Source organism: Chinchilla lanigera, unplaced genomic scaffold (assembly GCF_000276665.1).
Source record: "Chinchilla lanigera isolate Chin_1 unplaced genomic scaffold, ChiLan1.0 scaffold00049, whole genome shotgun sequence".
Lineage (NCBI taxonomy): Eukaryota > Metazoa > Chordata > Mammalia > Rodentia > Chinchillidae > Chinchilla > Chinchilla lanigera.
In genome coordinates, this window is record NW_004955450.1 from 7,866,291 (window position 1) to 7,873,266 (window position 6,976).

Below are 6,976 nucleotides of genomic sequence, written 5' to 3' on the forward strand. Positions count from 1 at the left end.
AAACAAACAAAAAGATTACAAATCACTTGAAACGGTACCGCTATTTTGCAGAAACAGTTTGCAGTTTCTTATAAAGTCAAACGTATACTTACCACACGACCCGCAATCCCATTTCGAGGCATCGACACAAGAGAGATGAAACATCTGTCTGCATGCAGACTAGTGCATGATCTCTTCCTAGCGGCTTTAGCATAATAGCTCAAAGCTGGCAACAACCCAAATACACTAGGACACGGTATTAACAAGCTGTGCTTCACCCTACAGCAGAATCCTATTCAAGGATAGAAACGGTCAAGCTCTTGGTGTATGCACAACAGTATGAAGGCATGTCAGGAGCGTGACAGGAAGGGGAAAAGCAGGAAAGGTTGCTCAACTCCGCATATCTGAAATTTAAAAGAAGGCAAAACGAGCTGGGTATAGTGGCACAAGCCTGTAATCTCAGTTACTAGGGAGGCTGAAGCAGGAGGATCTCAAGTTGAAGGCCAGCCTAGGCAACTTAGTGAGGGTCCTGTCTCAGAATTTTGAAAAATAAAATAAAAAGAGCTGGGGATATAGCTCAGTGGTAGAGTACCCCTGGGTTCCATCCCTAGTAATGAAAAGACAGACAGAGACAGAGACAGAGATGGAGAAAAACTATAACAGCAACATCAGTGGTGGTCAGGAACTGGCCGATGGGAGCAACTGCAGAGTGGCACAAAGGAGATTTTGAGGTGATGCAATTATTCTGTACCATGACAGCAACAGTGGTTTTGTGAGAATACATATTTATTAAAACTCACTGAGTTGTGCCGGGTGTGGGGGTGCATGCCTGTAATCACAGCACTTGAGAGGCTGAGGCAGGAGGATCATTGTGAGTTCGAGACCATCCTGGGCTACAAAGTGAGCTCAAGGCCAGCCTGAATTGCATAGCGAGACCCTGTCTCAAAAAGACAAAAATAATAATAATAATGATGATGATGATGATGATAATGACTAACAGCTGGGGCCCCCTGTTGCACATGAACACATTACTACCTGCCCAAACTCTGACCACACAGAGTCAAGGCTGGGCGATTTTTGCTTTCCTCAGTAATGGGATTCAACCAGGTCCTTTGCATTGAGCTCTCTCCTTAGCCCTTTTTTATTTTTAATTTTGAGACAAGGTCTCACTAAGTCTCTAAGTTGCCCAGGCTGGGCTCAAACTTGCCATCCTCCTGTCTCAGCCTACCAACTCCTAAACAGCTTTCAAAGCTATTACTCACGGTTCACGTGGAAAACTCTCCCTCTAGCCTCCATGGCTTGGTGTGCAGAATGCATACTGGGACACCCCCTGCAACTACATCAAGACAGGACAGGCAGAATGCTTCTGTGACAGTTATTGAGAGACTGGAGCCCAGAAGTTTGAGGCTGTTTGGTGGTGGAGGAGGCATGGAGCCTTTAAGAGCTGCCATAGGGGTTGGGAGTCCATGAAGTCATCCAGGCAGCTCTCGGGGAGCCCTGAGCCCACAGTCACTCTCTGGTGGCCTCCGGCTCTGCTCTGCGTCCCTCTGAGAGGCCTCACGTCCTGATCCACAGGGCCTCCAAAACTGTGAGCTAAATAAACCTCTATATAAAGGAAGCCTGTCTCCAGTATTTTACTGTGATAACAAAACAAACAGGGAAGGAAAGATAAACTTGGAAGCTGCCAGTTGAGGCCATTGAGGCCATTATTTCTGGGAAGGAGGGATGCCGGTCTGCAGAGAGAGAGAGAGAAACGGAGGTGAGGAGGTGACTTTCTGGGCTCCCTAATTCCACGCCCTGGTTCTTGTCTGTTTCCCAGGCCTAGCAGCATCCTTCTGCTTAGAGTCCTTAAGACACATGTGTCTTTATTCTCTAGAGACCTCTTTGTCACCAGCCTGTCCCCAGCTGTTTGTAGTTACCACAACCACTATAATTTTTTTGTAGTACTGTATTGGGGACTGAACCAAATATTCTACCACTGAGCTACATCCCCAACCCTTTCTAAAATTATTATTATTTTTACTTTGAGGCAAAGCCTGCTAAATTGCTCAGGCTGGGCTTGAATTTGTGATCCTCCTGCCTCAGCCTCCCCAGTAGCTGAGGTTATAGGTGCGTACCACCAGAATCTTACTTAAAGCAACATGAGGGACCCATGCGTGTGTGTTTTGCCTTCCTGGCAGAGCGAAGTTTAACAGGGCCTTCAGGGCCTTCCGGCGGCAGCCCACATGGGAAAATGGTTTGGGGAGAAAGAAAAGTTTTTGGAAGTCCTTAAACTGCCAGGTGTGGTAGTGCATGCCTATAGCCCCAGCACTGAGAGAGGCACAGGTAGAAAGATGGTAAATTTGGGCCCCACCTGGGGAACTTCACGAGACCCTGCATCAAAACTTAAAAACAAAACAAAAAAAAAAGCTGAGATGTAGCTCAGTGCAAAGGTTCTGGGTTCGATTCTGATACTGCAAAAAACTGATCGTGTAATTTGATAGAAAGAGTTCACTGGATTAGGAGTGCAGACGGCCTCGGCCTGTGTCAAAGGCCAGGCCCAGGCCTGGGCTGTCACCTTCGAAACCAAAGAGGTGGCATCTGGTGCCCGCCTCTCTCCTCTTCACCCAGAGTCACCCCGTGTCTGGTCTCCCCATGGAGCAGCTCATCTGAACTCAGGCTCCCGGGAAGCAGTGCAGAGAGGCCAGCAGGGAGGCTGGAGGCCGGGCAGCTGGGCAGGAGAGGGGAGCAGGACAGAGCGGGACCACAGCTCACCCCACAGAGGACAGCTGCCCGCCTCACTGCACCCGCTGCTGCACGGGCTTGTGGGTCAGCTTTAAAGCTGCGTGAGCGAGCCTCGGTAGCCCGGCTTGGCCAAAGCCTCGCCCACGGGGTGTTCAGCACTCCTGCAGTTCTGCGTCCGAAGCTGGAGCCAGGGCCAGGCAGGGTTGACTTATGCCTCGAGAAGCCAGACGTCACAGCAGCTGGAATCCAACAGTGGCAAGGACCCGGATGACAGGTGCAGCTACGGAGATCCTAGGTCATGCACTAAAAAGCTCCAGAGATGGGTACAACTGAAAAGGAGGGAGGACCTGACAAGGTACAAGTGGAAACCACTGGGCTGGTTCAGCCCAGCACAGAGGTTCCGGGGTGCGGTCCCTGAAAAGGCAGTTCAGCTCACCATGAGTTCCGGCTGTGCGCAGAGCCCATGGCCCCAGAGAGTCACCAGTAAGACTCCGAAAATACAATCGCCTCAGTGCCCAAGGGTTGGCACCAACTTGACCCTCCACACCCAAATTTCCGTGACACTCGGGAGGAAATGGAGATGGCGTTTTTGAAGGGTCCTGATCTGATGGCGAGAGAGCCTCGAGTGTGTGCGGAGGGGCAGCGGCCTGGTTCATTCAGCAAAGCTTGGCCCTGCCAGCTGGCACTGCCCGCCAACGGGGCAGATTTGTGCGTGAGGCACTGCAGGATTAAGCGGGCCTGAGGGCTCCCTCCATGCGGCCTCAGCCTCTGGCAGCGGAAGCCCCTTCGGCTTATTAAATCCAGGGTCATCACATGAGGGCTCTCATGCCCCTCCCTCTGGAGCCCGCAGAGGAGAGATTGGGGTCAGAGCCCGAAGCCTCAATCCTTTCTCTCTGGTTTATACTGAGATCAGTCCGCAGATCAGATTTGCCCGAATTAAGCCGGGGAACCCTATCTGAGCGCTGACATTGGCTGACCTTGGGTGTAGGACTTCCGCTCTGGACTTGGCATTTCTCTGCTGGGAAACTGGGACATCACTGGCTTTGCTCAGAGATCGGTGGAGGAGAAGATCTGGGAGGCAAAGCTGATGCCAGCGGGGCTGGTGCGGGGACTGGGTGTGGCCTGCAGGCTGCTGGAGCCCAGGACGGCAGAAAACGGCTTGAGGCAGACAGCTGTGGACTTCCAGAGCCACGCAGGACATGCGGGTTCGAAGCCAACGGGGAGAGGAAGCCCAGTAAAAATCTCCCAAGTAAAAGGGCAGGGAAAAAAGTAGGATGAAAGCAGGCATGCCGGGCGTGGTGGCGCACGCCTGTAATCCCAGCACTCAGGAGGCTGAGGCAGGAGGATCGGTGCGAGTTTGAGACCAGCCTCGGCTACAAAGTGAGCTCAAGGCCAGCCTGAACTGCATAGCGAGACCCTGTCTCAAAAAGACCAAAAAAGAAAAAGAACACAGACAGAGCACAAACCCTTACAGCATAGAGGAAACACCAGGTCCAAGAGAATGCAGGGCGTAACCAGACCCCGGTGCCAGGCTGCCTGCCAGGTACCCACGTGTATACTTCATTTAACCACAACCATCACCGTGGTAGATGCAGCAGCTTCCCTCTGTCACAGACGAGCAAACTGAGGCTGGAAGGGGGGGCACGGGGACTGAGGTCCAGGCAGTCTGCCCTGTACATGCTTCTCAGGTCGGGCCTTTGTTCTCTTTGCTGACAGGGACGTGGACTCCAGGGGATCTGGACGGCCTCTGTACTCCTGGCATTGCCCAGCTGTCCACCAGGCTCTGGGTCTCTGGTAAGGTACGGCCCATGAGTCTGAGACAGGGCCACAGAGCGCAGGACCCGCCCCCCATCTGAGACTGCCAATCAGAAGATGCCCTTTCAATTTGCATGTGGGTCCAACCAATCAAAAGACAGTGTTCCTGACCCTTCATTTACATGAGGGAGGAATACAAGGGAGCTTTTCCATAGGAAAATTCACACAGTCAGAGGGGATGGGTGGGGGCTGGGGATTTAGCTCAGCGGCAAATGCGCCTGCCTGGCAAGTGCAAGGTCGTGAGTTCGGTTCCCAGTACTGGAGAAAAACAAACAAAAAAAAAAACCTCAAAGCAGAGGGGATGGGTGTCCAGTGCTTTATTTGCATGAGAGGGAGATAGAATTATCTTATCCTCGGGGCCACTGTGAGCCTTTTCTCCAGGGTGCACTCGGGTACTCTCTCTCTTTCTCTCTCTCTCCTTATTTCTCACCTTCAGCAAATGTGCACCTTCACTGCTTTTTCGGTGCAGCTTGTCCAATTCTTTGGGACACCAAGACCCTGGAGAGAAGCCCCACGGGACCTCTATCTGGTAACAAGCCTGAGGCCCGACTCACTGCCTCAAGCCTGGTTGTCCAAGGACGAATCCTCATTGCCCCTGCGTTTGCTTCCACCCACTTCCGGCGCCGGGTTGTACCATCCGCCCAGATGCAGAACCTGGCTGGGCCTCAGTGCCCCCCCCCCAAACCCACAGGCTGGCACCTCCGGCATGGCTCGCCACGGGCTGCGCCTGTACTTCCGGTCTGCGTCCTGGGGACTGCGCCTGCTCAGCACCAAGAGGAGCTTCAGGAGAAAGGACGTCCTAGGGCACCTGCCGCTCCCCAGATCATCGGTTGCTCTAGCTGAACCTCCCATTCCTCTGGACGCCAACCTCTCTGCCTGGCCGGCCCCTGGAGTGCTCTCCCACCTTCTGTCCACCAAAGGCGTCCCTCCTCTACGTCCTTGCTCGACCCATTAACTCCCTGTCTCTGTCCCCAGGACACTCAGTACTTTCTTCATCGCTTGGCTCGGACAAGCCCTCCTAGAGCAGGGTGTACCTCTCCCTCCCTGCACACTGGGTTCAAGGCAAGGGGTTAAAACCTGTTTCAAGGTGTGGCCAGGGTTTTAGGTCAGAAGCTTTGGCTCCAGGAGCCAACAGACCAGGTATGGCCACCTGTCCCATGACGCCAATCAAGGGCAGGGGAGGAGCTTTAACCAGCCTGGCCATGCAGATAAAGAAGTTCGGGGGCTGGGGATTTAGCTCAGCAGCAAAGTGCCTGCCTGGCAAGCGCAAGGTCGTAAGTTCGATTCCTGGTACCGGAAGAAAAGACAAAAAAAAAAAAAAATGTAATCTGAAAAGATTACTGGATCTTTGTTCTGGGGCTGGGGATTCAGCTCAGCGGCACAGCGCCTGCCTAGCAAGCGCGAGGTGGCGATTCCTGGTACCGGAAAAAAACTAAAAAAAAAAAAAAAAAAAAAAAGAGGTTCGGGATCTACCGCCCACGGACAGTCCTCTGGCGTTTTAGAGAAAAGTGGAACAAAGGTAGAGACGTGCACAGCCAGAGGCTTTGCATGCTGGCTGAGCAGGTCAAGGGTCGTCTGGAAGATCTCTCTCGGGACTATGAGACCGTCAGGACTGGTTCTTCGCGGTCCTGGGGGAGCCATGGCTGCTTGAGGGGGCAGTCTGGTCCCCACAGCGAGAGAGGACTCCTGCTTTGGGGCAGCCAATGGCTAGGGCTTGGAGGGGTGACTTCCTCGCGTGGTGGTCTTGTATGGAGCCCTTGCGCTCACTGCGCACTTTGCTTAAGTGATTAACGTGATGGGTGCAGAGCTGCGCTGGGATCTGACCCCGACCTCCAACACAGTCCAAGCTTCCTCCCAGCCTCTCGGTCCCCATTACAAGCGGGGAAGTGACTTCCAAAGCCACAAGTGTGACAAAGAGTGACAAAGCCGGCCTGGGCTGTACACACACACACACACACACACACACACACACACACGGAGAAAATCCTGCTCCTCTAAGTGCTACCTCCTAACCCAGCCGTCATTTCTTTCTTATCCTCACGGCCCTCGCTGTTGACGTTTTAATCAGGGACACCTTTGCCGCTGAAAGGAGGGCGCCCAGCACAGCACAGCACGGCGGGGAAAGACACAACCTCCCCAGGCCTTCCGGTCTCCCGGGCAAGGGAAATCCCGCCTGGCCTCCTCCCCGGAGGAGGGAGGGTCAGCTGGGTCTTTTCCCCAGGTCCGAAACCAGTCCGAGCCCAGGACCCGGGCCTCTGCCAGCCTGGGCAAGTTTGCCGAGGGGAAACAGAGCACCCGAGCAGTCGCCAGCCCCACGCGGCCACACGCGCTGCGTGCACGGCCCCTCTCCGCTACGAGGCGGCCACTTGGGGCGCCCCTCCTCGCCTGGAAGGTCGGGCCTTCCTCCCGCCTCTTCCTCGCCTCCTCCTCCTCCTTCCCCTTCCTCGCTCCCCTCCCC